The sequence below is a fragment of the Ranitomeya imitator genome, chromosome 2 (genome assembly GCF_032444005.1).
Source record: "Ranitomeya imitator isolate aRanImi1 chromosome 2, aRanImi1.pri, whole genome shotgun sequence".
NCBI classification, from domain to species: domain Eukaryota; kingdom Metazoa; phylum Chordata; class Amphibia; order Anura; family Dendrobatidae; genus Ranitomeya; species Ranitomeya imitator.
The window spans coordinates 282,185,333-282,212,567 of NC_091283.1; the positions used below are offsets into that span (position 1 = coordinate 282,185,333).

The 27,235-nt window shown below is 44.6% G+C and overlaps 1 protein-coding gene across 1 annotated transcript in view; it reads left to right on the forward strand.

Moving 5' to 3' along the window:
* Positions 1-3,517: 3,517 nt before the first annotated feature.
* LOC138663151 (oocyte zinc finger protein XlCOF6-like) overlaps positions 3,518-27,235 on the forward strand; it is a 44,829-nt gene continuing 21,111 nt past the window's right edge. Inside the window, exon 1 of the mRNA XM_069749296.1 lies at positions 3,518-3,737. The gene's annotated coding sequence lies outside the window, so the exon portion shown is untranslated. The remainder of the gene's footprint in view (positions 3,738-27,235) is intronic.

Sequence of the window (27,235 nt, forward strand, 5' to 3'; positions counted from 1 at the left end):
GCTGCCCGACTAATCCACCTGTCCCCCCGCTATTCCCCAGCCTCTCCCCTCTGTCAATCCCTTCACTGGCTCCCCATTGCCCAAAGACTCCAGTACAAAACCCTAACCATGACATACAAAGCCATCCACAACCTGTCTCCTCCATACATCTGTGACCTCGTCTCCCGGTACTTACCTACACGCAACCTCCGATCCTCACAAGATCTCCTTCTCTACTCCCCTCTTATCTCCTCTTCCCACAATCGTATACAAGATTTCTCTCGCGTATCACCCCTACTCTGGAACCCTCTACCACAACACATCAGACTCTCGCCTACCATCAAAACCTTCAAAAAGAACCTGAAGACCCACCTCTTCAGACAAGCCTACAACCTGCAGTAACCACCGATTGACCAAACTGTTGCATGACCAGCTCTATCCTCACCTACTGTATTCTCACCCGTCCCTTGTAGATTGTGAGCCTTCGCGGGCAGGGTCCTCACTCCTCTTGTACCAGTTATGACTTGTATTGTTTAAGATTATTGTACTTTTTTACTATGTATACCCCTCCTCACATGTAAAGCGCCATGGAATAAATGGCGCTATAACAATAAATAATAATAAATAATAATAAATTCAGGCCCCAGCGCCATGCCCCATTATACAGAAGAATAAGGTTATCTCCATAGTTCTTACACAGGACACAGAGATCAGACAAGGTCTCATATTCAGGCCCCAGCGCCATGCCCCATTATACAGAAGAATAGCGCGATCTCCATAGTTCTTACACAGGACTATCATTTGTGGCCCCAGCATTTCTTGTAGAATAAATCCCTTTCTCATACAGTCTTGTACTAATGACTTTGTTCTCACATTTTGTAGGAGGGTTCGTCCGACTCCATCTTATGTTATCAGTGTATGTGCGAGAGACGAGAGGCCGATGGCCGCAGTGTTACCGTATGTGTCTGCGGTCATTTCTGCAGGGGGATAGAGACCCGGGGGTCTGTGAGTGAAGCTGGGGGTATACGGGTGTATACAGTGTTCACAGAGGGGTCTATGACCGAAGCTTGGGGTATACGGGTGTATACAGAGTGCACAGAGGGGTCTGCCACCAAAGCTGGGGGTATATGGATGTATACAGTGTACACAGAGGGGTCTGTGACCAAAAATGGGGGTGTATGGGTGTATACAGTGTACACAGAAGGGTCTGTGACCGAAGCTGGGGGGATACGGGTGTATACAGGTGTCTGTGACCGAAGCTGGGAGTACACAGCGAACACAATGGGGTGTGCGGCCGAAGCTGGGGGTATATGGGTGTATACAGTGAACACAGAGGGGTCTGCGACCGATGCTGAGGGTATACGGGTGTATACAGTGTACACAGAGGGGTCTGCGACCAAAGCTGGGGGTATACGGGTGTATACAGTGTACACAGATGTCTGCGACCGAAGCTGAGGGTATACGGGTGTATACAATGTACACAGGGGTGTGCGGCCGAAGCTGGGAGTATATTGGTGTATACAGTGTACACAGAGGGGTCTGCGACCGAAGCTGGGGGTATACGGGTGTATACAGCGTACACAGAGGGGTCTGCGACCAAAGCTGGGGGTATACAGGTGTATACAGCGTACACAGAGGGGTCTGCGGCCGAAGCTGGGGGTGTATGGGTGTATAGAGCGTACACAGAGGGGTCTGCGACCAAAGCTGGGGGTATGCAGGTGTATACAGTGTACACAGAGGGATCTGCGACCAAAGCTGGGGGTATGCAGGTGTATACAGTGTACACAGAAGGGTCTGCGACCAAAGCTGGGTGTATACAGTGTACACAGAGGGGTCTGTGACTGAAGCTGAGTGTATACGGATGTATACAGCGTACACAGGGGGGTCTGCGGCGGAAGCTGGGGGTATATGGGTGTATACAGCGTACACAGAGGGGTCTGTAACCAAAACTGGGAGTATAGGGGTGTATACAGCGTACACAGGGGGGTCTGTGACCAAAGCTGAGGGTATACGGGTGTATACAGTGTACACAGGGGGGTCTGTGACCGAAGCTGGGGGTATACGGGTGTATACAGCGTACACAGAGGGGTCTGTGACCGAAGCTGGGAGTACACGGGTGTATACAGCGTACACAGGGGGTTCTGCGGCGGAAGCTGGGGGTATATGGGTGTATACAGCGTACACAGAGGGGTCTGTAACCAAAACTGGGAGTATAGGGGTGTATACAGCGTACACAGGGGGGTCTGTGACCAAAGCTGAGGGTATACGGGTGTATACAGTGTACACAGGGGGGTCTGTATACAGTGTACACAGAGGGGTCTGCGACCGAAGCTGGGGGTATACGGGTGTATACAGCGTACACAGAGGGGTCTGCGACCAAAGCTGGGGGTATGCAGGTGTATACAGCTTACACAGAGGGGTCTGCGGCCGAAGCTGGGGGTGTATGGGTGTATAGAGCGTACACAGAGGGGTCTGCGACCAAAGCTGGGGGTATGCAGGTGTATACAGTGTACACAGAGGGATCTGCGACCAAAGCTGGGGGTATGCAGGTGTATACAGTGTACACAGAAGGGTCTGCGACCAAAGCTGGGTGTATACAGTGTACACAGAGGGGTCTGTGACTGAAGCTGAGGGTATACGGATGTATACAGCGTACACAGGGGGGTCTGCGGCGGAAGCTGGGGGTATATGGGTGTATACAGCGTACACAGAGGGGTCTGTAACCAAAACTGGGAGTATAGGGGTGTATACAGCGTACACAGGGGGGTCTGTGACCAAAGCTGAGGGTATACGGGTGTATACAGTGTACACAGGGGGGTCTGTGACCGAAGCTGGGGGTATACGGGTGTATACAGCGTACACAAAGGGGTCTGTGACCGAAGCTGGGAGTACACGGGTGTATACAGCGTACACAGGGGGGTCTGTAACCAAAACTGGGAGCATACAGGTGTATACAGCGTTCACAGGGAGGTCTGTGACCAAAGCTGAGAGTATATGGTTGGTCAGTACACAGGACCCCATACAAACAGGGCTCTGCTCCGTACACGCATGGCTCCGCTCCGTACACCTCGTACATGCATGGCTCCGCTCCGTACACCTTGTACACATGGCTCCGCTCCATCCACCTCATACACACTCGGCTCTGCTCCATATACCTAGTACACGCACAGCTCTGTGTACACACGGCTCTGCTCAAGCCACCTCGTAAACACGCGGCTCCACTCCGTACACCTCGTATACACATGGTTCTGCTCAGTACACCTACGGCTCTGCTCCATCCACCTCGTACACACGGAGCTCTGCTCCGTACACCTCGTATACACACGGCTCTGCTCCGTACACCTCGTACACACACGGCTCCGCTCCGTACACCTCGTACACACACGGCTCTGCTCCATCCACACTGTAAACCCCTCCTGACCCCACACATAAACTTCCCCTCATCCAGCACCATGACAACCAGCACAGCAGAGTCCTGCATACACTGAGGCCCCTGATCACGTGACCCTTGACTCCTCCCCTCATGTGACCTCATCATAGGTCCTGTGCGAACAGAGCAGCTGTAGAAATCTCAGGCCATTGTGGTCTCCCCCAACTTCTGCTCTTTCTCCTTCTTTTCTTGCAGGGGCCGCAGTGGATTTCATCCTGGATCCATAGATCCGAATAGAGGAGCGATGTTCCTTCAGTCTGAGGGTAATTGATGGTGATATTTGTCCAACGTCCACTTTACCGAGTAAATCCCACCAGGACTGTAACAGGTAAAGACCCCAATATCCACAGGTGTCCCTTCTAATGGGGGGGAAAGTACCAAAGAAAACCATCATATCCTGAGAAAAAGAAACCCAGTACATGGAGACTTTGGCCTCATATATCTCCTGTCTTACACAAAATCTATCTAATATATACAGTTAGGTCCATATATTTTTGGACAGAGACAACATTTTTCTAATTTTGGTTATAGACATTACCACAATGAATTTTAAACAAAACAATTCAGATGCAGTTGAAGTTCAGACTTTCAGCTTTCATTTGAGGGTATCCACATTAAAATTGGATGAAGGGTTTAGGAATTTCAGCTCTTTAACATGTACCACCCTGTTTTTAAATGGACCAAAAGTAATTGGACAGATTCAATAATTTTTTTTAAAAAGTTCATTTTTAGTACTTGATTGAAAACCCTTTTTTGGCAATGACTGCCTGAAGTCTTGAACTCCTGGACATCACCAGACGCTGTGTTTCCTCCTTTTTGATGCTCTGCCAGGCCTTCACTGCGGTGGTTTTCAGTTGCTGTTTGTTTGTGGGCCTTTCTGTCTGAAGTTTAGTCTTTAACAAGTGAAATGCATGCTCAATTGGGTTGAGATCAGGTGACTGACTTGGCCATTCAATAATATTCCACTTCTTTGCTTTATTAAACTCCTGGGTTGCTTTGGCATTATGTTTTGGGTCATTGGTCGTTGTTTCATACTACAGATGGACAATCAGTTTGGCTGCATTTGGCTGGATCTGAGCACACAGTATGGCTCTGAATACCTCAGAATTCATTCGGCTGCTTCTGTCCTGTGTCACATCATCAATAAATACTAGTGACCCACTGCCTCTGCCGTGTTTTACAGATGATGTGGTATGCTTTGGATCATGAGCTGTACCACGCCTTCGCCATACTTTTCTCTTTCCATCATTCTGGTAGAGGTTGAGCTTTGTTTCATCTGTCCAAAGAATGTTCTTCCAGAACTGTGCTGGCTTTTTTAGACGTTTTTTATCAAAGTCCAGTCTAGCCTTTTTATTCTTGATTCTTATGAGTGGCTTGCACCATGCAGTGAACCCTCTGTATTTATTTTCATGCAGTCTTCTCTTTATGGTAGATTTGGATATTGATACGCCTACCTCCTGGAGAGTGTTGTTCACTTGGTTGGCTGTTGTGAAGGGGTTTCTCTTAAACATGGAGATTATTCTGCGATCATCCACCACTGTTGTCTTCTGTGGGCGCCCAGGTCTTTTTGCATTGATGAGTTCACCAGTGCTTTCTTTCTTTCTCAGGATGTACCAAACTGTAGATTTTGCCACTCCTAATATTATAGCAATTTCTTGGATGGGTGTTTTCTGTTTTCTCAGCTTAGGGATGGCTTGTTTCTACCCGCATAGAGAGCTCCTTTGACCGCATGTTTACTTCACAGCAAAACCTTCCAAATGCAAGCACCACACCTCAAATCAACTCCAGGCCTTTTATCTGCTTAATTGAGAATGACAGAACGAAGGGATTGCCCACACCTGTCCATGAAATAGCATTGGAGTCAATTGTCCAATTACTTTTGGTCCTTTTAAAAACAGGGTGGCACATGTTAAGGAGCTGAAACTCCTAAACCCTTCATCCAATTTTAATGTGGATACCCTCAAATGAAAGCTGAAAGTCTGAACTTCAACTGCATCTGAATTGTTTTGTTTAAAATTCATTGTGGTAATGTCTATAACCAAAATTAGAAAAATGTTGTCTCTGTCCAAATATATATGGACCTAACTGTAAAGCTGAATGTGTGTGTGTGTGTATGTCCGGGATTGGCATCTGCACCGTCGCAGCTACAGCCACAAAATTTTGCACACTCACACGTCTGGACCCCGAGTGCTTCAAAGGCTATGTTGTGAGGCAAAATTTTAACCTTGCGCGTTCCAATTCACCAAACAATTTTGCCCCTATCTACATAAAGGGGGAAAAAGTGAAAGAAAAACTGTTGGAGGCAAATTGACAGCCAGGAGGAGATGCCATACAGGTATATACTATATACAGGGGAGATGACATACAGGTATATACTATATACAGGAAAGATGACTTACAGGTATATCTAATATATAAAGCTGAATGTGTGTGTGTATGTCCGGGATTGGCACCTGCACCGTCACAGCTACAGCCACAAAATTTTGCACAGTCACACGTCTGGACCCCGAGAGCGTCATAGATGTTGTGAGGCGAAATTTTTACCCCGCGTGATCCAATTCAGTCACATGACCTGTCTATTATGTGTATGTGTGAGCTAATATATACTGGCAGGGGGGAGGGCTTCCTGTTGGCTTGAGATTTTTCAGGCTGCCAATTTAGCTTACAAATACTGAGGTAAAAATACTGACCAAATAACGTGTGAACGCGGTCTAATACAGGAGGAGATGACATACCGATATATACTATATACAGAAGAGATGACACACAGGTATATACTATATACAGGGGAGATGACACACAGGTATATACTATATACAGGAGGAGATGACACACTGATATATACTATATACAGGGGAGATGACATACAGGTACATACTATATACAGGGGAGATGACACAGGTATATACTATACACAGGGGAGATGACACGCAGGTTTATACTATATACAGGGGAGATGACACGCAGGTTTATACTATATACAGGGGAGATGACACACAGGTATATACTATATACAGGAGGAGATGACACACATATATACTATATACAGGGGAGATGACACACGTATATACTATATACAGGAGGAGATGACACACTGGTATATACAGGGAAGATGACATACAGGTACATACTATATACAGGGGAGATGACACACAGCTATATACTACAGTCATGGCCAAAAGTATTGACACCCCTGCAATTCTGTCAGATAATACTCATTTTCTTCCTGAAAATGATTGAAAACACAAATTCTTTGTTATTATTATCTTCATTTAATTTGTCTTACATGAAAAAACACAAAAAGAATTGTCCTAAAGCCAAATTGGATATAATTCCACACCAAGCATAAAAAAGGGGTGGACAAAAGTATTGGCACTGTTCGAAAAATCATGTGATGCTTCTCTAATTTGTGTAATTAACAGCACCTGCAACTTACCTGTGGCACCTAACAGGTGTTGGCAATAACTAAATCACACTTGCAGCCAGTTGACACGGATTAAAGTTGATTCAACCTGTGTCCTTGTGTGTACCACATTGAGCATGGAGAAAAGAAAGAAGACCAAAGAACTGTCTAAGGACTTGAGAAACCAAATTGTGAGGAAGCATGAGCAATCTCAAGGCTACAAGTCCATCTCCAAAGACCTGAATGTTCCTGTGTCTACCGTGCGCAGTGTCATCAAGAACTGTGGCTAACCTCCCTAGATGTGGACGGAAAAGAAAAATTGACAAGCGATTTCAACACAAGATTGTGCGGATGTTGAATAAAGAACCTCGACTAACATCCAAACAAGTTCAAGCTGTCGTGCAGTCCAAGGGTACAACAGTGTCAACCCGGACTATCCATCGGCATCTGAATGAAAAGGTGGCCAGCAATGAGTCCAGACCTGAATCCCATAGAACACCAGTGGAGAGATCTAAATATGGCAGTTTGGATAAGGCACCCTTCAAATATCAAGGACCTGGAGCAGTTTGCCAAAGAAGAATGGTCTACAATTCCAGCAGAGCATTGTAAAAAACTCATTGATGGTTACCGGAAGCAGTTGGTCGCAGTTATTTTGGCTAAAGGTTGTGCAACCAAGTATTAGGCTGAGGGTGCCAATACTTTTGTCTGGCCCATTTTTGGAGTTTTGTGTGAAATGATCAATGTTTTGCTTTTTGCTTCATTCTCTTTTGTGTTTTTCATTTAAGACAAATTAAATGAAGATAATAATACCAAATAATTTGTGTTTGCAATCATTTTCAGGAAGAAAATGAGTATTATCTGACAGAATTGCAGGGGTGTCAATACTTTTGGCCATGACTGTATGTACAGGGGAGATGACACACAGGTATTTACTATATAAAAGAGGAGATGACATACAGGTACATACTATATACAGGAGGAGATGTGTTGTGAATTCTGCTCTTGGGCTCCCTCCGGTGGTTATGAGTGGTAGTGCTGCTGTCTGTGGATCGCAGCATCTATCAGGTGTGTTCACTTTTTGCAATTTGGACTCAGCTATTTAGTCCTGCTTGATCCTTTAGTCAGTGCCAGTTGTCCATTGTTTTTGGAGGATTCTCATCCCTTTCTGGTCTCTCCTGTTTGCTGTGCTTTTCTTCAAAGATAAGTCCTGGCTTTGTTTCTGCTGTCCACATGCTGTGGGCATTATAGTTCTGTGCATTTTCATGTATTGTCTTGTCCAGCTTGTCTGTGAAAGGATTTTTTGCAGCCAAGCGGTATCTCTGGAGATGCAGATATACCCTTCATGTCTTTAGTCAGATGTGGAGTTTTTGTATTTTCTGTGGTGGATATTTTCTAGTGTTTTTATACTGAACACATAGTACTCTGTCCTATACTTCCTATTTAGCTAGAATGGCCTCCTCTGCTAAATTCTGATTTCAGTCTGCGTATGTCTTTTTCCTCTCCTCTCACAGTCAATATTTGTGGGGGGCTGTCTTTCCTTTGGGGATTTTCTCTGAGGCAAGATAGTTTTCCGTTTCTATCTTTAGGGGTATTTAGTCCTCAGGCTGTGTCGAGGTGTCTAGGGAGCGTTAGGCACATCCCACGGCTACATCTAGTTGTGTTGTTAAGTTCAGGGTCTGCGTTCAGTACAGGTACTACCTTCTCCAGAGTACGTCTCATGCTGCTCCTAGGCCACCAGATCATAACAGTACAACTGGCCCACAATGAGTTAATTGCATCTCAGAAGAAGGGAGGAACGGTTTTGAGCCATTTTTTTTTCCTTAGCCTGTTTAGCCTTTTCCTCCCTCTTAATCTCTGGGTGGCTGCGGAACCTAGTAATAACATGAATGTTCAGGAGTTAGTTTCTCGTGTGGATCAGCTTGCTGCTAGGGTACAGGGTATTTCAGATTATATTGGTCAGACTCCTGCCTTAGAACCTAAGATTCCCACTCCTGATTTATTCTTTGGTGACAGATCCAAATTTTTGAGTTTCAAAAATAACTGTAAACTGTTTTTTGCATTGAAACCCCGGTCCTCTGGTGATCCCATTCAACAAGTTAAAATCATCATATCCCTGCTGCGTGGTGACCAACAGGATTGGGCATTTTCCCTGGAAACTGGCAATCCTGCTTTGCTTAATGTTGATTCTTTCTTTCAAGCATTGGAGTTATTGTATGATGAGCCTAATTCTGTGGATCAAGCTGAGAAGATCTTGTTGGCCCTGTGTCAGGGTCAAGAAGCGGCAGAATCGTATTGCTAGAAATTTAGAAAATTGTCTGTACTGACTAAATGGAATGAGGATGCCTTGGCGGTAATTTTCAGAAATGGTCTTTCTGAATCCGTTAAAGATGTTATGGTGGGGTTCCCCACGCCTGCTGGTCTCAGTGATTCTATGTCTCTGGCCATTCAGATTGATCGGCGCTTGCGCGAGCGCAGGGTTGTGCACACTGTGGCGTTGTCCTCTGAGCGGAGCCCTGAGCCTATGCAGTGTGATAGGATTTTGTCTAGAGCTGAACGACAAGTATTCAGGCGTCAGAATAGGTTGTGTTTTTACTGCGGCGATTCTGCTCATGTTATTTCTGATTGCCCTAAGCGTACTAAGAGAATCGCTAGTTCTGTTACCATCAGTACTGTACAACCTAAATTTCTGTTATCTGTGACCTTGATCTGCTCATTATCATCATTTTCTGTCATGGCATTTGAGGATTCAGGCGCCGCTCTGAACTTAATGAACTTAGAATTTGCCAGACGTTGTGGTTTCCCCTTGCAACCTTTGCAGAACCCTATTCCTTTAAGGGGTATTGATGCTACACCGTTGGCTATAAATAAACCTCAGTTTTGGACACAGCTGACCATGCGCATGGCGCCAGCCCATCGGGAAGATTGTCGTTTTCTGGTGTTGCATAATTTGCATGATGATATTCTGCTGGGTTTTCCATGGTTACAGGTACATAATCCGGTGTTAGATTGGAGATCTATGTCTGTGACTAGTTGGGGTTGTCAGGGGGTTCATGATCACGTTCCTTTGATGTCAATTTCCTCTTCCCCCTCTTCTGAAATTCCTGAGTTTTTGTCAGATTTCCAGGATGTATTCGATGAGCCCAAATCCAGTTCCCTTCCACCGCATAGGGACTGTGATTGTGCTATTGACTTGATTCCAGGTTGTAAGTTCCCTAAGGGCCGACTTTTCAACCTGTCTGTGCCAGAACATGCCGCTATGCGGAGCTATATTAAGGAGTCTTTGGAGAAGGGGCATATTCGGCCATCTTCTTCACCATTGGGAGCAGGTTTTTTTTTGTTGCCAAGAAGGATGGCTCCTTGAGACCCTGTATTGATTATCGCCTCTTGAATAAGATCACGGTCAAATTTCAATACCCTTTGCCTTTGCTTACTGATTTGTTTGCTAGGATTAAGGGGGCTAGCTGGTTTACTAAGATATACCTTCGAGGGGCATATAATCTCATTCGTATTAAGCAGAGTGACGAATGGAAAACTGCATTTAATACGCCCGAAGGCCATTTTGAATACCTTGTGATGCCATTCGGACTCTCTAATGCCCCATCTGTGTTCCAGTCCTTCATGCATGATATCTTTCGGAGTTATCTTGATAAATTCATGGTTGTATGTTTGGATGATATTTTGATTTTTTCCGATGATTGGGAGTCTCATGTGAAGCAGGTTAGGATGGTATTTCAGATCCTCTGTGATAATGCTTTATTTGTGAAGGGGTCGAAGTGCCTCTTTGGAGTGCAGAAGGTTTCTTTTTTGGGCTTCATTTTTTCTCCCTCATCTGTAGAAATGGATCCGGTTAAGGTTCAGGCCATTCATGATTGGATTCAGCCCACATCTGTGAAGAGCCTTCAGAAATTCTTGGGCTTTGCAAATTTTTATCGTCGTTTCATTGCCAACTTCTCCAGTGTGGTTAACCCTGCTGTTCTGTTAGGTCAAAAATGACCGTTTTTGAAATTCTATAATGTTATAAAAATTCAGCGTGTGATTCTGAGACTTGAGGCTCCCTGACTTTTCGTCATTAGGGGGGTACTCTCTGTGGGAATTTTTTTTTTTTTTAATTTTTGTTTACTTTATTTGGTACAATTTTTTTTACACTTGTACTGTTTGGTCAAAAATGACCGATAGGCCTTTATTCAGCTCTCCAGACAATTTTTGACAAAAATAAAGGTGCTATCACCTCATTTTGAACTATATATTGCATCTACTACTATTTATCAATGTATCTGACTACTTTTGGTCAGAAAAGATTTACACATACCAACATTTTCAAGTTGCGATACAGCCGATGGATTCGCTTCCAGTATAGCTATGCGCAATTTATTTCACTAGTTTTTATTTACCCTGCTGTTCATATAGATCTAGTTCCATTCAGTTGTCAACATTTCATATTGTAAATCATGATTTTCTGATTTTCCATGTGTTTGCTGGTTGTACAGTATTACACTGTGCAATGCTGTCCTAAGCAGAATTCACCTAAAGTGTTGTACTGTGAGCTTTTTCCTGCTGCAGGGTGGTGTCTGCTCTGATCTTATCTGTAGACAGATAACATAGCAGTGTAGAGTTTCAGTTCAGCTGGAGACAACACAGAGTGAGCAGAGGTTCAGACGTCAGAGCTCTGAAGTCCCATTTTTACAGGTATGTTACAGCTAAATTATTCTTTTATTCTAAAATTATTCAATATTCTCACTGCTGTGATAAAATGGATGATAGGGGGTTAGCATTAGGGTTGTGTAGACTCAATGTCTGCTTATGAGTACATATTCTCACTGCTGTGATAGAATGGATGATAGGGGGTTAGCATTAGGGTTGTGTAGACTCAATGTCTGCTTATGAGTACATACTCACTGCTGTGATAGAATGAGTGCATGCCTCATTTTTGTTTGCGACGCTCCAGCACCATAATCACAGGGCATATCTCAATGTGTGACGGGACGTTATTGTGTGTATTGTTGCGAAATTGTTTTGATTTTTTTTTTCATTCATTGTTTATGGATATATTTTATTTTTTCATTCAACAGTGATGCCTTACAGCATGAGAAGAAGACACTTCACCCAAGCTGAATTGGAGGAGTTTATAAACGACTCCGATACAGACGAGGATGTCCCACCTGAAAATGTCTCCGAAGAGGAGGACAACATTAGTGAGGATGAAGATATTGCCGAGAACTCGGATTCTGAGGGTGAATCTGATGTGGAAACCCCGACAACCGGTCTGACGCAAGAAATCAATTCAAAAAACAAAGATGTCGTTTGGAAATTGCAGCCTCCTGCTCCAACTGGTAGAAGGTCTTCATCAAATGTCATCACAGATACTCCAGGTCCCACTAGATATGCAATTGCTAGAATTGATGACATTCAATCGGCATTCCTATTATTCATAAATATAGCCATGCAAAATATACTTATCCAAATGACAAACATTGAGGGAAAAAAGGTTTATGGCGATAAATGGAAGAACTTCGATGTGACGGCTATGAATGCTTACATCGGGTTACTTCTATTAGCTGGAGTATACAAATCATATGGAGAGTCCACTAAAAGTTTGTGGAATTCGGAAACGGGGCGCCATATATTTAGGGCCACCATGTCTTTAGAAAGATTCCACGAAATTTCCAGAGTTCTACGGTTTGATAACAAAACGGATAGATCTGAAAGAAGAAGCACAGATAAACTTGCCCCAATTAGGGATTTGTGGAGTAAATGGGTCGAGATACTCCCAAAATGTTATAATACCGTAGAAAATGTCACTGTTGATGAGCAGCTGGTGTAATTTAGAGGCAGGTGCCCATTCAGGCAATACATTCCAAGTAAACCAGCAAAATACGGTATAAAAATCTGGACTCTGTGTGACAGTAAAACATCATATGCTGCAAATGTTCAAGTATATATTGGAAAAAACCCTCTAGAAAGACCTGAAAAAAACCAAGGCACGAGAGTAGTTTTGGACTTGACCCATGGACTCAAAGGGAGAAACGTTACATGTGACAATTTCTTCACATCCTACCAATTGGGGCAGATGTTACAAAAAAACAATATAACTATGCTGGGTACTGTACGAAAAAATAAACCTGAACTTCCACAGGGTATCCTCAATAAGAGAGACGTACACAGTTCAATGTTTTATTTTACAAAGGACACTACGGTAGTGTCGTACGTTCCCCAAAAAAATAAACAAGTTATCCTCATGAGCACCATGCACCATGATGCAAAAATAAGTGAGAGAGATGACAGAAAGCCAGACATGATTCTTCACTATAACGCCACTAAAGGTGCTGTTGACACATTAGACCAGCTTGTAGGCACGTATACATGTAAAAGAAAAACAAATAGGTGGCCTATGATTCTCTTTTACAACCTGATCGATGTATCTGCCTATAATGCCTTTGTATTGTGGCGGGAAATAAACCCCAAATGGCAAGAAAAAAAATTACACAAACGACGGCTTTTTATTGAGGAATTGGGGAAGTCTCTCACTAATCCATATGTAAAAACATGGCCACGAAATCCAAGAAATGAGAGTGCAGAAAAAGTGGCCCGACAAATTCGAGAGCATGGTGGAGACGGCGAGCCAACAGCTTCGACCACCACTGATACTGAAACGGCTTCCACCATCGCAACCAGCTGCAAGCGAAAAAGATGCTCATTCTGTCCAACGTCCAGTAACCATAAATCTAATATTATGTGTTGCAAATGTGCAAAATACTTGTGCAAGCGTCATGTAAATTATACATGTGATCAATGCAAGTAATACATTAATCGCATTTATCATTTGTTTTTGACAAAAAAACTTTTTTTTTTTGAAAAGTTTGTATATAGTTTAGAATAAAGAAAAGTTTTTATGTGCAATATGAAGCAAATATTGCAAAAAATGTTAATTTATTTGATTCAAAAAATAAAAGTTTTTGATTTAATTTTTCATCTGATTATTAAAAACCATGTTCACATACAGTAAAACAATGCAACAGGTAATCAAATAACACTTGAATTAGGTACAAATCACAACTTTGTTAGGTCCGGTCAAAAATGACCGGGAACAGTATAAGTGTATAAAAAACAACGTTTTTTGCCATTTTATAGAGAAAAAAGCTTTTTTTTTTTTTTTTTGCCTTTGAAAAAAGTATATCTACATAATGTTTGATATTATTACTTATAGTTAACATTTAGATCAAGATTTTTTTTTTATCTGCAAAAATAATCAATTTTTACAAAAATCGAAAAAATACCATGTTCCCTTTTGGATATAAAAAAAATATAAAACAAGCTTTGTATTTATTTTTTTTTCTGGTATTTGAACAACCATCTTCACAAGCAATATAATAGTGCAAAAACTGTTTAAAAAAACCACTTAGATTAGCTAAAAATGATTATTTTATAAGGACGGTCAAAAATGACCGGGAACAGTACAAGTGTATGTGAAATCTAAACAGAACAGCAGGGTTAAACCTCTGACCGATTTGACGAAGAAAGGCGCTGATGTGACGAATTGGTCCTCCGCGGCTGTTCCTGCCTTTCAGGAGCTTAAACGCCGATTTACTTCTGCTCCTGTGTTGCGTCAGCTGGATGTTTCTCTTCCATTTCAGGTTGAGGTTGACGCATCTGAGATTGGGGCACGGGCCGTTTTGTCTCAGAGGAATTCTGATGGTTCCTTGATGAAACCGTGTGCCTTCTTTTCTCGGAAGTTTTCGCCTGCGGAACGCAATTATGATGTCGGCAATCGGGAGTTGTTGGCTATGAAGTGGGCATTTGAGGAGTGGCGACATTGGCTTGAGGGGGCCAAGCACCGTATTGTGGTCCTGACCGATCATAAGAATCTGATTTACCTCGAGTCTGCCAAACGGCTGAATCCTAGACAGGCTCGATGGTCCCTGTTTTTCTCCCGTTTTGATTTTGTGGTCTCGTACATTCCTGGTACTAAGAATGTTAAGGCGGATGCCCTCTCTAGGAGTTTTTTTCCTGATTCCCCTGGGGTTCTTGAGCCGGTCGGCATTCTGAAGGAAGGGGTGATTCTTTCTGCCATCTCCCCTGAATTACGATGGGTTCTTCAGGAATTTCAGGCTAATAAACCTGACCGCTATCCAGTGGGGAAACTGTTTGTTCCTGATAGATGGACTAGTAAAGTGATTTCTGAGGTTCATTGTTCTGTGTTGGCTGGCCATCGTGGGATTTTTGGTACCAGAGATTTGGTTGGTAGGTCCTTTTGGTGGCCTTCTTTGTCGCGGGATGTGCGTTCTTTTGTGCAGTCCTGTGGGATTTGTGCGCGGACTAAGCCTTGCTGTTCCCGCGCTAGTGGGTTGCTTCTGCCTTTGCCGGTCCCTGAGAGACCTTGGACGCATATTTCTATGGATTTTATTTCAGAGCTTCCGGTTTCCCAGAGGATGTCTGTTATCTGGGTGGTTTGTGACCGGTTTTCTAAGATGGTTCATTTGGTACCTTTGCCTAAATTGCCTTCCTCTTCTGATTTGGTTCCGTTGTTTTTTCAGCATGTGGTTCGTTTGCATGGCATTCCGGAGAATATTGTGTCCGATAGAGGTTCCCAGTTTGTTTCTAGGTTTTGGCGGGCCTTTTGTGCTAAGCTGGGCATTGATTTGTCTTTTTCTTCCGCATTTCATCCCCAGAAAAATGGTCAAACCGAGCGAACTAATCAGACTTTGGAAACTTATTTGAGATGCTTTGTGTCTGCTGATCAGGATGATTGGGTGGCTTTCTTGCCATTGGCCGAGTTTGCCCTTAATAACCGGGCTAGTTCTGCTACCTTGGTTTCGCCTTTTTTTTGTAATTTTGGTTTTCATCCTCATTTTTCTTCAGGGCAGGTTGAGCCTTCTGATTGTCCTGGTGTGGATTCTGTGGTTGACAGGCTGCAGCAGATTTGGGCTCATGTGGTGGACAATTTGGTGTTGTCTCAGGAGGAGGCTCAGCATTTTGCTAACCGTCGTCGGTGTGTTGGTTCCCGGCTTCGTGTTGGGGATTTGGTCTGGTTGTCTTCCCGTCATGTTCCTATGAAGGTTTCTTCCCCTAAGTTCAAGCCTTGGTTTATTGGTCCTTGTAAGATTTCTGAGATTATCAATCCAGTGTCTTTTCGTTTGGCCCTTCCAGCCTCTCTTTCCATCCATAATGTTTTCCATAGATCTTTGTTGCGGAAGTATGTGGTGCCCGTTGTTCCCTCTGTTGATCCTCCGGCTCCGGTGTTGATTGATGGGGAGTTGGAGTATGTGGTTGAGAAGATTTTGGATTCTCGTTTTTCGAGGCGGAAGCTTCAGTATCTGGTCAAATGGAAGGGTTATGACCAGGAGGATAATTCTTTGGTTGTTGCCTCCGATGTTCATGCTGACAATTTGGTTCGTGCCTTTCATTTGGCTCGTCCTGATCGACCTGGGGGCTCTGGTGAGGGTTCGGTGACCCCTCCTCAGGGGGGGGGGGTACTGTTGTGAATTCTGCTCTTGGGCTCCCTCCGGTGGTTATGAGTGGTAGTGATGCTGTCTGTGGATCGCAGCATCTATCAGGTGTGTTCACTTTTTGCAATTTGGACTCAGCTATTTAGTCCTGCTTGATCCTTTAGTCAGTGCCAGTTGTCCATTGTGTTTGGAGGATTCTCATCCCTTTCTGGTCTCTCCTGTTTGCTGTGCTTTTCTTCAAAGAGAAGTCCTGGCTTTGTTTCTGCTGTCCACATGCTGTGGGCATTATAGTTCTGTGCATTTTCATGTATTGTCTTGTCCAGCTTGTCTGTGAAAGGATTTTTTGCAGCCAAGCGGTATCTCTGGAGATGCAGATATACCCTCCATGTCTTTAGTCAGATGTGGAGTTTTTGTATTTTCTGTGGTGGATATTTTCTAGTGTTTTTATACTGAACATATAGTACTCTGTCCTATACTTCCTATTTAGCTAGAATGGCCTCCTCTGCTAAATTCTGATTTCAGTCTGCGTATGTCTTTTCCCTCTCCTCTCACAGTCAATATTTGTGGGGGCTGTCTTTCCTTTGGGGATTTTCTCTGAGGCAAGATAGTTTTCCGTTTCTATCTTTAGGGGTATTTAGTCCTCAGGCTGTGTCGAGGTGTCTAGGGAGCGTTAGGTACATCCCACGGCTACATCTAGTTGTGTTGTTAAGTTCAGGGTCTGCGTTCAGTACAGGTACCACCTTCTCCAGAGTACGTCTCATGCTGCTCCTAGGCCACCAGATCATAACAGAGATGACACATAGATCTATACTATATACAGGAGGAGATGACACGTATATACTATATACAGGAGCAGATGACCCACAGGTATATACTATATACAGGAGGAGATGACATACAGGTATATACTATATAAAAGAGTAGATGACACGTAGGTATATAGAGGAGGAGATGACATACAGCAGGTATATACTATATACAGGGGAGATGACATACAGGTATATACTATATATAGGAGGAGATGACATACAGGATATAGTATATACAGAAGAGATGACATACAGGTATATACAGGAGGAGATGACATACAGCAGGTATATACTATTTACAGGGGAGATGACATACAGGTACAGTGGGGCAAAAAAGTATTTAGTCAGTCAGCAATAGTGCAAGTTCCACCACTTAAAAAGATGAGAGGCGTCTGTAATTTACATCATAGGTAGACCTCAACTATGGGAGACAAACTGAGAAAAAAAAATCCAGAAAATCACATTGTCTGTTTTTTTAACATTTTATTTGCATATTATGGTGGAAAATAAGTATTTGGTCAGAAACAAACAATCAAGATTTCTGGCTCTCACAGACCTGTAACTTCTTTAAGAGTCTCCTCTTTCCTCCACTCATTACCTGTAGTAATGGCACCTGTTTAAACTTGTTATCAGTATAAAAAGACACCTGTGCACACCCTCAAACAGTCTGACTCCAAACTCCACTATGGTGAAGACCAAAGAGCTGTCAAAGGACACCAGAAACAAAATTGTAGCCCTGCACCAGGCTGGGAAGACTGAATCTGCAATAGCCAACCAGCTTGGAGTGAAGAAATCAACAGTGGGAGCAATAATTAGAAAATGGAAGACATACAAGACTACTGATAATCTCCCTCGATCTGGGGCTCCATGCAAAATCCCACCCCGTGGGGTCAGAATGATCACAAGAACGGTGAGCAAAAATCCCAGAACCACACGGGGGGACCTAGTGAATGAACTGCAGAGAGCTGGGACCAATGTAACAAGGCCTACCATAAGTAACACACTACGCCACCATGGACTCAGATCCTGCAGTGCCAGACGTGTCCCACTGCTTAAGCCAGTACATGTCCGGGCCCATCTGAAGTTTGCTAGAGAGCATTTGGATGATCCAGAGGAGTTTTGGGAGAATGTCCTATGGTCTGATGAAACCAAACTGGAACTGTTTGGTAGAAACACAACTTGTCGTGTTTGGAGGAAAAAGAATACTGAGTTGCATCCATCAAACACCATACCTACTGTAAAGCATGGTGGTGGAAACATCATGCTTTGGGGCTGTTTCTCTGCAAAGGGGCCAGGACGACTGATCCGGGTACATGAAAGAATGAATGGGGCCATGTATCGTGAGATTTTGAGTGCAAACCTCCTTCCATGAGCAAGGGCATTGAAGATGAAATGTGGCTGGGTCTTTCAACATGACAATGATCCAAAGCACACCGCCAGGGCAACGAAGGAGTGGCTTCGTAAGAACCATTTCAAGGTCTTGGAGTGGCCTAGCCAGTCTCCAGATCTCAACCCTATAGAAAACCTTTGGAGGGAGTTGAAAGTCCGTGTTGCCAAGCGAAAAGCCAAAAACATCACTGCTCTAGAGGAGATCTGCATGGAGGAATGGGCCAACATACCAACAACAGTGTGTGGCAACCTTGTGAAGACTTACAGAAAACGTTTGACCTCTGTCATTGCCAACAAAGAATATATTACAAAGTATTGAGATGAAATTTTGTTTCTGACCAAATACTTATTTTCCACCATAATATGCAAATAAAATGTTAAAAAAACAGACAATGTGATTTTCTGGATTTTTTTTTTCTCAGTTTGTCTCCCATAGTTGAGGTCTACCTATGATGTAAATTACAGACGCCTCTCATCTTTTTAAGTGGTGGAACTTGCACTATTGCTGACTGACTAAATACTTTTTTGCCCCACTGTATATACTATATACAGGAGATGACATACAGGTGTATACTATATATAAGGGAGATGACAATCATGTATATACTGAGGGGAAAATGAGAGATGTGAGGTGAAAATGAAAAGGTGTGAGTTCAAAATGAGGAGTGAGGGGAAATAGTGGAGTGATCGGAAAATGACAGATGTGAGGACGAAATGACAAGTGTTAGGGGGGAATGAGAGGAGTAAGGGGGAAATGAGAGGTGTAAGGGAGAAAATGAGAGATGTGAGGGGGAAAATGAGAGGCGTGATGGGAAAATAAGAGAAGTGAGGTGCTATAACTAACCACAGATATTTACTATGCCCAGGCAACGTCGGGCTCTTCAGCCAGTATATTTATATAATTGTCTAAGGTCCACTTCCATCTGTTTGTCTGTAACGGAAATCCCGCGTCGCTGATTGGTCACGGCCGGCTGGGCAAGACCAATCAACCACAGGCACAGTCTGGCCGCGAATTGGCCCCTCCATACTCCCCTCCATTCAGCGCCCACATAGCGTTTCAGAAGTCCGTTAAATGGACTGCGTTACACCGCGGCATAACGCGGTGTAACGCAGTCAGTTAACGCTGCCATTAACCCTGTAAGTGTGACCAACGTTCTACTGTTGATGCTGCTTATGCAGCATCAATAGTAAAAACATATGTTAAAAATAATAATAATATAAAAAAAAAATCATTATATTCTAATTTTCCGTCATCCGCGCCAGCCTTTCCTGCTCCTCGTGATGCTCCAGTCCCATGAATGCATTGCGGCAACGACCCGTGATGACGTAGCGGTCTTGCGAGACCACTACATCATCACGGGTTATTGCCGTAAGGCATTACTGGGAACGGAATGTTGCGACGAGCATCGCTTAAAGGGACTCTGTCACCTGAATTTGGCGGGACTGGTTTTGGGTCATATGGGCGGAGTTTTCGGGTGTTTGATTTACCCTTTCCTTACCCGCTGGCTGTATGCTGGCTGAAATATTGGATTGAAGTTCATTCTCTGTCCTCCATAGTACACACCTGCACAAAGCAATCTTGCCTTGTGCAGGCGTGTACTATGGAGGACAGAGAATGAACTTCAATCCAATATTGCAGCCAGCATGCAGCCAGCGGGTAAGGAAAGGGTGAATCAAACACCTGAAATCTCCGCCCATATGACCCAAAACCAGTCCCGCCAAATTCAGGTGACAGGTTCCCTTTAAGTCCTGGGCTGGATCCGGGGGCCGCCGGAAGGTGAGTATATAACTAATTTTTATTTTAATTCTTTTTTAACAGGGATATGGTGCCCACATTGCTATATACTACATGGGCTGTGTTATAAACTGCGTGGCCTGTGCTATTTACTGCATGGCCTGTGTTATATACTGCGTGGTCTGTGCTATATACTACATGAATTGTGCTATATACTACATGGCTGTGTTATATACAGTTGTGGCCAAAAGTATTGACACCCCTGCAATTCTGTCAGATAATACTCAGTTTCTTCCTGAAAATGATTGAAAACACAAATTTTTTGTTATTATTATCTTCTTTTAATTTGTCTTAAATGAAAAAACAAAAAAAGAATTGTCCTAAAGCCAAATTAGATATAATTCCACACCAAACATAAAAAAGGGGGTGGACAAAAGTATTGGCACAGTTCGAAAAATCATGTGATGCTTCTCTAATTTGTGTAATTAACAGCACCTGCAACTTACCTGTGGCACCTAACAGGTGTTGGCAATAACTAAATCACACTTGCAGCCAGTTGACATGGATTAAAGTTGACTCAACCTCTGTCCTGTGTCCTTGTGTGTACCACATTGAGCATGGAGAAAAGAAAGAAGACCAAAGAACTGTCTGAGGACTTGAGAAACCAAATTGTGAGGAAGCATGAGCAATCTCAAGGCTACAAGTCCTTCTCCAAAGACCTGAATGTTCCTGTGTCATCAAGAAGTTTAAAGCCCATGGCTCTGTGGCTAACCTCCCTAGATGTGGACGGAAAAGAAAAATTGACAAGAGATTTCAACGCAAGATTGTGCGGATGTTGGATGAAGAACCTCGACTAACATCCAAACAAGTTCAACTGCCCTGCAGTCCGAGGTTACAACAGTGTCAACCGGTACTATCTGTCAGCGTCTGAATGAAAAGAGACTGTATGGTAGGAAACCCAGGAAGACCCCCACTTCTTACTCCGAGATATAAAAAAGCCAGGCTGGAGTTTGCCAAAACTTACCTGAAAAAGCCTAAAACGATTTGGAAGAATGTTCTCTGGTCAGATGAGACAAAAGTAGAGCCTTTTGGGCATCAACATAGAGTTTACAGTAGAAAAAAAGAGGCATTCAAAGAAAAGAACACGGTCCCTACAGTCAAACATGGTGGAGGTTCCCTGATGTTCTGGGGTTGCTTTGCTGCCTCTGGCACTGGACTGCTTGACCGTGTGCATGGCATTATGAAGTCTGAAGACTACCAACAAATTTTGCAGCATAATGTAGGGCCCAGTGTGAGAAATCTGGGTCTCCCTCAGAGGTCATGGGTCTTCCAGCAGGACAATGCCCCAAAACAGACTTCAAACAGCACTAGAAAATGGTTTGAGAGAAAGCACTGGAGACTTCTAAGGTGGCCAGCAATGAGTCCAGATCTGAATCCCATAGAAAACCTGTGGAGAGATCTAAAAATGGCAGTTTGGAGAAGGCACCCTTCAAATATCAGGGACCTGGAGCAGTTTGCCAAAGAAGAATGGTCTAAAATTCCAGCAGAGCATTGTAAGAAACTCATTGATGGTTACAGGAAGTGGCTGGTCGCAGTTATTTTGGCTAAAGGTTGTGCAACCAAGTATTAGGCTGAGGGTGCCAATACTTTTGTCTGGCCCATTTTTCGAGTTTTGTGTGAAATGATCAATGTTTTGCTTCATTCTCTTTTGTGTTTTTTTCATTTAAGACAAATTAAATGAAGATAATAATACCAAAGAATTTGTGATTGCAATCATTTTCAGAAAGAAACTGAGTATTATCTGACAGAACTGCAGGGGTGTCAATACTTTTGGCCACAACTATACTATGTGGCTGTGTTATATACTACGTAGCTGTGTTTTATACTATGTGGGCTGTGTTATATACGCGTGGTCTGTGCTATATACTACGTGGACTGTGCTCTATACTACATGGGCTGTGTAATATACTGCATGGGCTGTGCTATATACTACGTAGCTGTGCTATACTACATGGCCGGCCACGAACAATCAGCGACAGGCGCAGTCCGGCCGCGATTTGCCGTGGGATTTGAGCCACGCTTCGCTAATTGTCCGCGCCCGTCCGGCCGAATCCTGTGTATTCATTGCATTATTCTGAAATCTTCATAAATAAACTACATACATATTCTAGAATACCCGATGCGTTAGAATCGTGCCACCACCTAGTCTACTATATAATCGTCTAATTTATTCAGTCGCCATGACAGCACAACGAGAGAGGGGATCCGCCCTTCAGGGACAGGAAACCTCAGACATAAAAAGGGCGGCACCTCACTCCCCCGCCAGTTGGTTTCCTGTCCCTGACAGTGGAACCTCTTCAGGCAGACCTTTTTTGAAGAAGGTTGAAGAAAGAAGTCTTCCCACTCCTGACAGGCCGGATCAGGTAGCGGGGGTCCCCTGCCTCGGCCTAGTCAGGAGGCCGGTAGCACCACACGGCAGGGGGACTGTTAGTGTCGGTGAGAGCAGGAGGAAGCAACCCCAAGGGGTTAGCTTCTAGGTGTCACATTACCTTGTGAGTATACGCCGCCGTGTCTACGTGGCCTCTGGGGTCTGTCCACTCCTGCCTTGGGGGTCCGTCTTGGCCGGAGGACGCTGCCGTCCTCTGTTCGGCGCGTCTGCCCTCGGCGCCGCAGCTGTGACCGGAAGGGGCGTGTCCGGATGACGCAGCGAGCGGCGCCGGGCGGTGGCGCGGCCGCGCATGCGCGGTAGTGTTCTTTCGCCGGCTAATGGCGGCGCCCAGGGGCAGGGGGAGGATACTGGCCGCAGGGAGTTCGGCGCTCAGCGTGGGGCACGGCGTGCAGTGGCCAGAGCCTATCGGTAGTTAATACCGATCGTTGACACCTGGAGGAAGCCCTGCTGACCCCCATCCGGGGGTGGTACCCAGGGGGATGTATTTAAGAGCCGCACAGATGCCCATCCTGGTTCCTGTCCATTTCCTAATGGAGTCACCGGAGGGAACTCCGCAGCTGTGCGGTGAACAGCAGCAGCCTTTGGAGCAGCCACAAACAGGAAAGTCTCAGAGAAGCTCCCAGCGGCGTTCCAGTGGCAGTAGTCATGCTGGTGGAGCTAAAGCTGCTCAGAGGTCCACCAAATCCTCGGGCCGTAGGAATTCTCCGGCCAAAGAGGACCCCCCGATCACGGTACCGTTTACTTCAAGGATGGGTAAGTGAGCTACGTGAAAGTACGCTTTCTGATTGGTGTCCCTCCTTGTATTCCCTCTCTCCTTATTTAGGGGAAAAAATGTGCTTCCAAAGCTAAACATAGGGAGTGTGCCGTTTGTACAGAGCCTCTCCCAGATGGGCATAAAAAGAAGCTGTGCAGATCCTGCATACAGCACTTAATCGAAGAGGAGGCCCCTGACCTGACGTCTACCCTTAGGGACATGGTCAGACAGGAGATCAGGGACTCCTTAAAATCCAGTTCTCATAAGAAACAATCCAAGAAGAGAATACTAGGTTCATCCCCTGTATCAGAGATGGATTCCGATAGTGTGAGCTCGGATTCTCATCCATCATCTTCATCTTCAGAGGACGTAGAGTCTAGCCGAACATGTCTATCATTAGATAGGATTAATCATCTGGTGAAAGCTGTCAACAACACCATGGGGATTGAAGAGACTCAGCCAGAATGCTCCATTCAGGACATTATGTTCAGGGGCATAGACCGTAAATCCCGAAGGGTTTTTCCTGTGGTGGAGAAAATCAAGTCTCTGATTATGAAGGAGTGGAAGAAGCCCGAAAGAAAGGGGTCACTTCCGCCAGCATTTAAGAGAAGATACCCGTTCGAGGAAGAAGCTTCAGCTTCTTGGGACAAAGTCCCGAAGTTAGACGCAGCAGTGGCCAAAGCATGCAAAAACTCTTCTCTTCCATTTGAAGATTTAGGTAACTTAAAGGACCCGCTCGATAGAAAGGCTGATGTGTTCCTTAAAGGAGCTTGGGAGACTTCTGCGGGATCCCTGAGACCGGCAGTGGCGGCTACTTGCACAGCTCGGTCCTTGATGGTGTGGCTAGGCCACCTGGAAGATCAACTTAAGGATAAAGTTCCTAGAAGTGAAATCCTATCATCTATGCCCATGATCCAAGATGCTGCAGCCTTCCTTTCGGATGCATCAGCGGATTCGGTCAGGCTGGCCGCAAGATCTTCAGCCTTATCCAACGCAGCCCGCAGAGCACTTTGGATTAAATGTTGGCCAGGTGATTTACAAGCTAGGTCAAGGCTATGCGGCATCCCCTGTGAAGGAGTTCATCTGTTCGGTCCGGTACTTGATGAGCTGCTTGAGAAGGCGGGCGACTCTAAGAAGCGGTTCCCTCTATTAAGAAAACCTTTTTATAGGCGTGACTACAGCAGGGGATGGTCTTATCGCCGCAGATCTGATAGAGAACCAAATAGAGATTCATCCAAATATTACAGCAGCAGCAGAAGAAGAGGTAGGGGGTATATGTTTAACACCCCTCGGGACTCGAAGAAAACTCAATGACTAGCGGTCCAGGTGGGCGGTAGGCTTTTAGCTTTCTACCCAGCCTGGTTGAGGATCACCAACAGTCCATGGATACTCAGTATCATTAAAGAGGGATTAAAGTTCCAGTTTCATCAGATCCCTCAGGACAAATTTAAACTAACTCCTATCCGTTCTTCTCCTGCAGAACAGTTGGCGTTGGAGTCAGAAGTTCAGGATCTCAGACAAAAGGGGGTTCTTATTCGGGTACCCACGGAAGAGCGAGGTAGGGGGTTCTATTCCCCGTTATTCTTGGTAAAGAAGCCAGATGGGTCATACCGTACCATTATTAATCTGAGAGGCCTGAATGAATTCTTGCTAATCCCATCCTTCAAAATGGAATCTGTGAAAACGGCAATAAAGCTTCTTTTTCACAAGTGCTTCATGGTGGTCTTAGATCTAAAAGACGCCTATTACCATGTTCCGATACATGCAGATCACCAGCGTTTTCTCAGGGTGGCGATTTCTCTTGCCGGCACAGTGGAGCACTTCCAATATCAGGCACTCCCCTTTGGTGTTGCAGTCGCACCCCGGGTCTTTACTAAGGTTATGGTAGAGGTTATGGCACACCTTCATGAGCAAAACATACTGATAATTCCTTACTTGGATGACTTACTGATCGTGGGGCATTCAGAGTTACACTGTAAAGAGCAGTTAGAGAAAGTGATGGTAGCACTTCGTAACTTAGGTTGGATTGTCAATCTTAAAAAATCGCGTCTTCAACCCTCCACATCACAGCAGTTTTTGGGTCTTATTGTAGATTCAGCTCAGCAGGAATGTCGCCTGCCAGACTCAAAAGTTGATGCTATCCACCGGCTGGCCTCTAGAGCAATTAAAAATCCCGTAGTCTCCTTAAGAAGTGCTATGTCTCTTTTGGGGTCACTTACTTCTTGTTTTCCGGCGGTGATGTGGGCACAGTTTCACTCTAGGTCTCTTCAGTGGGATGTTCTACGTAATTTTCGGCGACTAGGCGCCAACCTAGATAAGAAATTCTCTCTATCCGTAGAGGCCACGGTTTCACTAAGGTGGTGGACGCACATCCCTAATCTGCGTAAAGGGGTACCTTGGACATATCATATATCACGAGTAATAACAACTGATGCTAGTCCCACGGAGTGGGGAGCACATTGGGAAAATAATTACGTTCAGGGTCTATGGTCCCGATCTGAGCAGGACTCGTCTTCCAATCTGAAAGAATTGATGGCGGTGGAACGCGCCTTGGATAGGTTTCTTGTACCTCTACAGGGTAGACATGTTAGAATACTCTCTGACAACCAGGTGACAGTTGCTTATGTGAACCGCCAAGGAGGCACACGGTCTACGTCATTAATGAACGTTACAAATCGTATTTTTCAGATGGCCGAAAATCACCTACTCTCCCTTACGGCCCTTCATATAAAGGGGAAACTAAATACCATGGCCGATTACTTAAGCCGCAACGAGCTCAAACAAGGGGATTGGTCTCTAAAACCGGCTGTCTTCAATCAGATCGTACGGTTGTGGGGATGTCCAGAAATAGATCTGTTTGCCAGTCGAGGAAACAAGAAGCTCCATCAATTCTGTTCCCTAGACCCAAGAGACAGCCCGTACGCAATCGACGCTCTTCTGATCTCCTGGAACTTCAGTCTCGCCTATGCGTTTCCCCCTCTGAATCTAATTCCTTTAGTTCTGAGGAAGATTCGGGAAGACAAAGCCCGAGTTATATTAATAGCTCCATTCTGGCCCAGAAGGTCTTGGTTCCCATGGTTAAGAAGCATGTCCATTTCCCAACCATGGATTCTCCCAGAAATTCCAGACCTCCTCTCCCAGGGTCCAGTTTTGCATCCACGAGTAGCCAACTTACATCTGACAGCGTGGAACTTGAGAGGTCACTTCTGAAAAAGAAGGGATTCTCTCAGAACCTTGTAAATACGCTGCTTAAGAGTAGGAAAGCCTCCACGACTAGCATTTATGTTAGGATATGGAGGAAGTTCCTATCAAGCTCAGGAGCACAGATCGATCAGAAACCTGATATTGCTCAGATCCTAGAATTTCTACAGAAGGGCCTAGATTTAGGCTTAGCCACCAGCACCCTTAGAGTTCAGGTTTCGGCTCTAGGGGCACTATATAATTCCAACATAGCTAGTAATCACTGGATAACAAGGTTTTTCAAAGCGGTCACCAGATCCAGGCCGGTTATTAAACAGAGAATAGTTCCATGGGACCTAAATCTTGTGCTCTCGGCTCTAACACAAGCTCCGTTCGAGCCCATTGACTCTGTCCCGATCAAGATCCTGTCTGTCAAAACAGCCCTCTTAGTTGCCCTCACATCGGCAAGAAGGGTTAGTGATCTGCAAGCATTGTCCAGGCAGCGTCCGTATATGCAAATTACGGAAGATAGAGTGGTGATGAGGCCTGACCCTCTTTATCTTCCAAAGGTCGCGTCAAAATTTCATAGGTCCCAGGAGGTAATCTTGCCTTCATTTTGTCCTAATCCCTCTAACAATAAAGAACAGAGATTTCATTGTTTGGA